General features: G+C 43.8%; 1 long non-coding RNA gene across 1 annotated transcript; it reads left to right on the top strand.

Moving 5' to 3' along the window:
* The first annotated feature begins 2,124 nt into the window (after positions 1-2,124).
* On the top strand, positions 2,125-6,627 carry Gm33197. Its single transcript, XR_382499.3, has 3 exons — positions 2,125-2,412; positions 3,312-3,437; positions 5,568-6,627. It is a non-coding gene; the product is annotated as a predicted gene, 33197 (long non-coding RNA).
* Positions 6,628-7,105: the final 478 nt, after the last annotated feature.

Raw genomic sequence — 7,105 nt, 5'->3', positions numbered from 1 at the left:
GCTATTCACCAAGCTCTGCCCTAAGCCCTGGACATCGAATTCTCATGCCCATCCTAGGCAGGATTAATATCACTTCTGTTTTACAGGTGAGAAAATGAAGTCAGAGATGAGCAAGCTTATCTAAATAACACAGCCATTAATATTACAGAACCGGACATGCTTAAATGACTACTTTGTTCTATCAGAGCATGGAGGAGGGCCACATAAGCAGATGATGTCATGTTTAGGGGCCATGAAAGGCTGGTATAGGGACTATGAAAGCCAGCAGAATTCACAAGAGGATGAGAATAGCCAGACACCAGAGGATGTGCTGATAGAGGCAGAATGTGCCTATTTGCATGTTAACTCATCCAGTGGGGATGTGGGTTCCAAACAGAGGCAAATAACTGCAGAAGTCTCACTGAAGGGAGAGTTTGGTAGGGTTACACCCAGGGAACAAGAAGAATTCAGTGTGGCTGGTCACCGAGTTCATAGCCAGAAATAGAGGCAAGGTTTCTGGAGGGTCATTTCTACTCAATAAATACACGCTCATCACCCACAATATGCCAGGCATTCTGTGAAACCCTGGTAGGTCTGTGTGAATTGACACAAGTACAACTTCGACCTCATGCATCTTATATCCTATGAAATAAAAAGATACCTCCTGATCTTTCCCATTTGGTGAAGGCCAAGGGCGGCAGCCGTACTTGTTCAGTGTCAGACTGAACATTGTCTAACGAAATTACTCAGTAAGGAGCCAGTTGTCTAGAATAATGTACCTGCATTTGGCTTTGCCCTGTGTAGTAGTTGTGAAATCGGAGGGAAGTTAGGTCACTAGAAAGGTAATATCAATAATTAGCTTTGTCATCCTGTAGAATGTTAGCAAATTATGTCTGTCTCGCTGTGTCTTATTCCCTACTGTTGCCATAGTAAATCACAAGTTTAATGGCCGAAGCTAAGAGCAGTCATGCAGTTCTGGAAAGCAGAAATCAGGTACAGATCCAAGTAGGCCAAAATTAAGTGTCTCTTTCCTTTCTGGAAGTTCTAAGAGAGAATCTACATACCCTCATTGATTGTCATTAAAAGAATTCAATTCCTTGCAGGTAATTTTTTAATCTTTTTTGGCAGTCCAGTCATTTTGTCCCTCCCCCTCTGCCCTCTGACAGTTCCTCATCCCATACCTTCACACACACACACACACACACACACACACACACACACACACACACACATACACGTCTCCAAGAGATGCCCCCACCCCCACATCTCCCCGACACCCCACCAGGACTTCCCATTCCCTGGGACCTCAAGTCTCTCAAGGGTTAGGTGCGTCTTCTCTCATTGAGGCTAGACCAGGGTATTGATGAAAGTTGAAGGCCACCTTGATTCTTGGCTGCTGGCCCCGCCCCTTCCTCCATCTTCCTCCAACCTGCACCATCAGGTCCTCACCAGGCAGCATGGTGCTGACCTGGCCCTGCCTTCCTCTCTCACCTGAGAGGACTCATAGGGTTTAATTGATCATGCCCAGATGATTCAAGACCCTCTTTGAATTTCAGGATCCTTAAGCAAGTGAATCTACAAAATAATCTTACCAAAAACCTGCCAGGTACCTACATGGCTCTAGGGACGAGGGAATTGGCATCAGGCCACCACAGTATCTAACAACTATTATTTCAGAGTTTGGTTCCTGGTAAACTGAGTGGCCCCATTTCCTCGACATGGAAACTGACACGAAATGCAGTAGTGAACCTCAGAAGGTGATGCCTCCTGGAAACACATCCTTCTCAGCAGCCTGACAACCTGCCTCCTTCCGGGACCTATCTGGGACCGATGAGTCAGCCCCTCCTTGACACACTAACTTCGTCTCTGTGTGTTTTTAACATTTAGAGAACTGAAGTCGTCACAGTTGTCAGTTTGGAGGCTTCAGTGAAACCTGTCCGTGCCAATTAAAATGCGCTGGGGAAGAGCACTGTGCGGTTCCAGGGGGAGAGCACTGTGCGGTTCCGGGGGAAAGCACTGTGCTGCGGCGCTGCAGCTGACGCAGCTATTTTGGCTCCTGGCCTCGTCCCAACTCCAGCTCTCTCCAGAGTCTCTTGCTGCTCCCTTGTCTTCCTCCCATCTCTGTTTTCATTTGGATCCAGCTTCAGCTTGCTCCTAGTTTATGGTTAATCAATAACTTGCTTTCTATAGAGGCTCCAGTGACTGGGTCTCGGGTGGCCGGCACTTAGTCTGGCAATCCCAACAGGAATAAGAATGTCTCTTCTCTTGGGTGAGAAATGACCAAGACTCTTTGCTGGTTGTTTTAATTTGTCTGCTTGACTTCTGGCCTCCAGAACTGTGTGGCCATCTGCGACACAAAGTATGACCTTTCCAGATGTGGGCAGCGTGTCCGTTCTTCTCCTGTAACTGAGTCTCTAGGAGGGAAACTGCAAGGTCTGTGCTCATATAACTGCCTGTGACCAAGCCAAGTCTATGAGTGTGTGTATTAGTATGCCTGTGTGTTTGTATGTGTATGTGTGTATGAGTATACATGTGTATGTGGGTGTATGTGTTTGTGAGTATGTGTATGTTTATGAATGTGTGAGTATATGCATATGCATGTGTGTGAGCATGTGTGTGCCCATGTGTGTGTATAAGAGAGAGAAGTATTTTCCATTTCCTGAAAGGCACTAATAAATTAGAATAGGCAGGGCTACACAGAGAAACCCTGTCTCAAAAAAAAAAACAAACAAAAAAAAACATAAATTAGAATAGGGTATCTCTTAATTAATTGGGTCATAGAGATTTTAAGTACCTATATTAATTAATATTCCCAGAATTCCCCTCAAACTAGAGAAACGACACTTCTGAGGGATTACATGAAGCAGGGTTAGAAACTCCTGGGAATTTTTTAAGGAATCACACACAGTTCATACAAAGTGAGCGGCCTCAGGCTGCTTAGTAGCTTTCGATGCAACAATCGCTATTTGTAACTGGGGGTTTCTCAATAGGGGGTATAATACAAGTTAGCTAATATTGTTCCTGTGTAATATTTCAGATTGGGGAATGTAAAAATTTGCAACTCAATTGAATCATTCTAAAATAAATTGAGCTGTGTAATACTGACAAGCCTTTTACACCAATTATGTTTGCCAAATGTCTGTTTGAGTGTAGCTTTCAATATCCGTAGTTAACTTTAAAACTTTATGCCAATTTAAAATTAAAGTAATGAATGGACAATCTTTGGTTACCTGGGTAATTTCTAAGTAAAATCAAATATAAAAATATTGGTTGCTGATCATGGTCTGGAAATCTAAGTAACTGTGATTATGTGTCCTGTTGTCATGTTACAGAGTGGTTGCACCTTTGGATCCTATGAAATGGAAGTTCCTTTTGCTACATAGAGAAAGTTTTGAAGATACACTGGTTGGGAGTCCCAGTCTATTAAGTCTTGGGGTCTGCATGAATGCAAGCATGTGGTGGGTAGTTTTCAATTCCCCCTCCCTCCTCCCTTCCCCCTCCCTTCCTCTTCCCTCCCCCCTTCCTCCCTTGCCTCCTTCCTCCCTGTTATTTCTTTAAGATGGGATTTGTCAATGGACTTAAAGAAAGATGATTATGATGCAGCATAACAGCAAAATTCCCCGAGTTTAATAAACAGAACACGAGAGTCTATAGTTTGGGTCCTGATATTATAAAAATGAGATCGGATCTCTCTGTGTTAGTGATATATGGACACAGATGTGGTGGTTCATCCAGATGTGGCGGTTCATCCAGATGTGGTGGTTCACACCTGCAATCCCAGCACTCAGAAGCCAGAGGCAGGAGGAGCACCATTCATTTCTAGCTAGCCTGGACTACATAATAAGTTCTAGCCCAGCCTAAGCTGAGAAATACCAAATATAGGCGTATGTATCAGTCACATGGTAACTTGATCTGAGGGCACTGGGCCCTTAGGAGAGCAAAGCAGAGGCTCTTCCGTGTGTCTGCTTATCTGTTGGACAGCAAAGATTCTATTTCTCACCAGAGTAGTTTCCAGTGCCTCACGTGACTTCATCACACCCTTGATGACTAATAATCTAAAGTTCTAGGAAACTCTGCACCTCCTCAGTGATCATCAAATATGGCATAGCCACTCCAGCCGGCAGGCAAGCGACCGCTGCAGTCTTGAGTGCTCAGAGCACTCTCACTCTTCACTTAGCCATCCTGAAATCAGGCCAGAATCTAAAGGGGGGGAAAAAGGTGCCTTTCCAACCTCAGAATCTTTTGATGTCTCAGAGTTCCCACAGGTGGCTCACAAATACTTATTTTATAATCTAAGAAAGAAAGAATACCTAGAAAGAATTAGGGTCACTTTGGGTATTCATATGTCGACTTAATGTGGTTCTAAAAGCTGAACACCAAAAATTGATTTCTCAGATAAAAGAGTAAGTGTATGTGGTTCAAATATTGCTGATATTTCAGAAAAACAACCTTCACAGAAGTTATTGGGAGACCCTAGACATTTTCCAATACTTTGATCGACCACAGTATGTCCTTGCCAAGAAAGACATCAATTAGATTCTTAGAAAAAGAATATTGGATTCCCAAAGAAAATCTAACCCTCCTCTACTTTGATTTTATTGTCAAAGTTTTCTCTTTATTGCTGTGATAAAATATCATGACCGAGAACAGCCTGGGAGGAAAGGGTTTATCTCACTTAGAGGTTAAAGACTATCACCAGTCTGAAAGCTGTGACGGGCACTCAAGAGAAACCTCGGAGGGGTGCTAGTCACTGGCTTATTGCTCATGAGGAGTTCAGTCTGTTTCTTATACGACCCAGGACCACCTGTCCAGAGATGGTACCCTCACTGTGGGCAATCATTAATCAAGAAAATGCCCTTTAGACTTGCTTCTAGGTCAATCTAATGAAGGTACTTTGTCCAATGAGTTTCTCTTCCCAGATATCTCTAGCCTAGTGGTTCACAACCGTCCTAATGCTGCGACCCTTTAATACAACTCTTTATGTTGTGGTGACCCCAACTATAAAGATATTTCATTGCTACTTCATAACTGTAAGTTTTCTACTTTTATGAACCTTAATGTAAATATCTGATATCCAGAATATCTGGTATGTGACCCTCAAAAGGTCACAATGTGCATCGAAAAACATTGTGTCAAATTGTGACAGTATGTCAAATTGTGACACAGTGTGTCAAATTGACAAAGCAACAGCAACAACAAAAACCTAACCAGGACAATTATTTACTGTACATTGTAGCACAAGGCCAGATGCTGCCTTCTGCAGATGTTGCTACCTGTCTCAGAGCTTTCATGAAACCCACAGGCCTCCAGCATCTTCAGGGAGGAAGCATAGGCCTGAGTCTCTTGAAAAGGACTCCCTCAGGTACCAGTGATCTCTGAAGCTTCACCTCTGTTTTCCTGGAGTAAGTTTCAGAGACTAAAGCTGCCTTCATTTAGATCTCTCCAGGGACTGGTCAGAACTTCCAGGGTTCTTTAGTTTAGAAACAGTTCCATGGAAGCAGCTGCTTACCCAAGGCATGGTGGGTAAATTAAGCTATAGAGGACTCGGGCACAGGAGGGAACTAACTGTAGCTCTGTGTGTCTTTCAGGAGCCTATTTCAGATGGATGAAGTCATACAACCTGCTAGGGAAATTGAAACTTCAAGGCTTGTGATGGTACCTGATTAAGCAGCCTCAGAGCCCCGAGACTCACGTTCCCTGAGATGTTCCACTTCTGCCTTTCCACGACAGTGCAGTTATTTGCAAGGGTTCGTGGGACATTTCATTCTAAAGTTCTGAGATTGACTTTTAAAAGTCACCGGTGCAGCTGAGGCCAGAAGACCTTGGCCTTGGATTGCCATGTTGACTGGCCACCTTTAAGCTATGAGATGCTCTGCCTGGAAGAGCTGTGGCTTACCTCTGGGCTCAGTGTTTACAGAGATCGGAGGCAGATATAATCCCAGGCACCCACTCTCTACAGCAGGACAGTTCCTGTCTAGAAGGGTCACCTGGGACATCAGGTGGAAACCTATGGCCTTGACCTCTAGCCTGGAGATTAGATGATCAAGTAATGGAGTCTGTAAACACCCGGACTACTCGGATGTTTCAAAGGAAGTTCTGGACAGAAGTCAAGACTCTGGACTTGGAAGCTTTTTCAGTCCATGTATTAAAGGGGTACTTTTTGGTGACTTAAAACCATTTTGGAAAATAATCAGATTAATACAGAGCAAGACCAGCCATTTTTCAAGGCTGAGAATGATCTGTGGAGATTATCTATGATCCAAAACAGATGGGAGGATATCATTAAAAACTTGTAAATAAGGCCCAAAGAGGGTGGGTCATATTCTCCCACATTAAGAGGGAGTAATGTTTGCATTTGGGGGGGGGTTCATGAGTGACATGGGAAGCTGGTATGTATTTGCTTCACCCACACACAGTCAGACACGGAATAACATGTAACATGCAGCTGTCTCTGTCTGTCTCTGTCTCTGTCTCTCTCTCTCTGTCTCTCTCTCTCTCCCTGGCTAAGATATAATTAGCTAAAGGCTATATTTTATTGTTTGCAAGCTCTTCCAGCCTTCTGTCTAACACTGAGTTTACTTTAGGGCAGTGGCCAACTGTGTACCTCCTGTTCTTCAGGATAAATTCTTAAGTACCTTCACCATCTTACTGGGCCTGTCATTATTTAGTTAATGATGCTTGGCACACAGTCATTCTGTGTTACATGAATCATGTTATTTATTGTTCCAAAATTACAGCTGGATATAAGTTCCCTGGAAAGATGGCTTTGTTCCCAGCCATCTAATCCCAGGGTATGCACTACCCTGCTCCTAAAGAAATGGTAACTTCACCTCCCTCTGTGTTCATCCTCTCTGGTCAGCCACAGGACAGGAGAGATGAGCTGGCCACTCTCTTTCTGGGTCTCCTGTTAACTACCTCCAGGAGTTGGAGGCCTGCATTGTGATATAGATCTTGTTTCCCTATGAATAAAATCCCTGTGGTTAAGAGCACTGACTGCTCTTTCAGAGGTCCAGAGTTCAATTCCCAGCAACCACATGGTGGCTCACAACCATCTGTATGGGATTCAATGCCCTCTTCTGGTGTATCAGCAACAGTGCACTCAGATAAATAAAATAACAAATAATTC

This window comes from Mus musculus, chromosome 13, assembly GCF_000001635.26.
Source record: "Mus musculus strain C57BL/6J chromosome 13, GRCm38.p6 C57BL/6J".
Classification (NCBI taxonomy): domain Eukaryota; kingdom Metazoa; phylum Chordata; class Mammalia; order Rodentia; family Muridae; genus Mus; species Mus musculus.
This window is presented reverse-complemented; position numbering and strand designations above follow the sequence as displayed.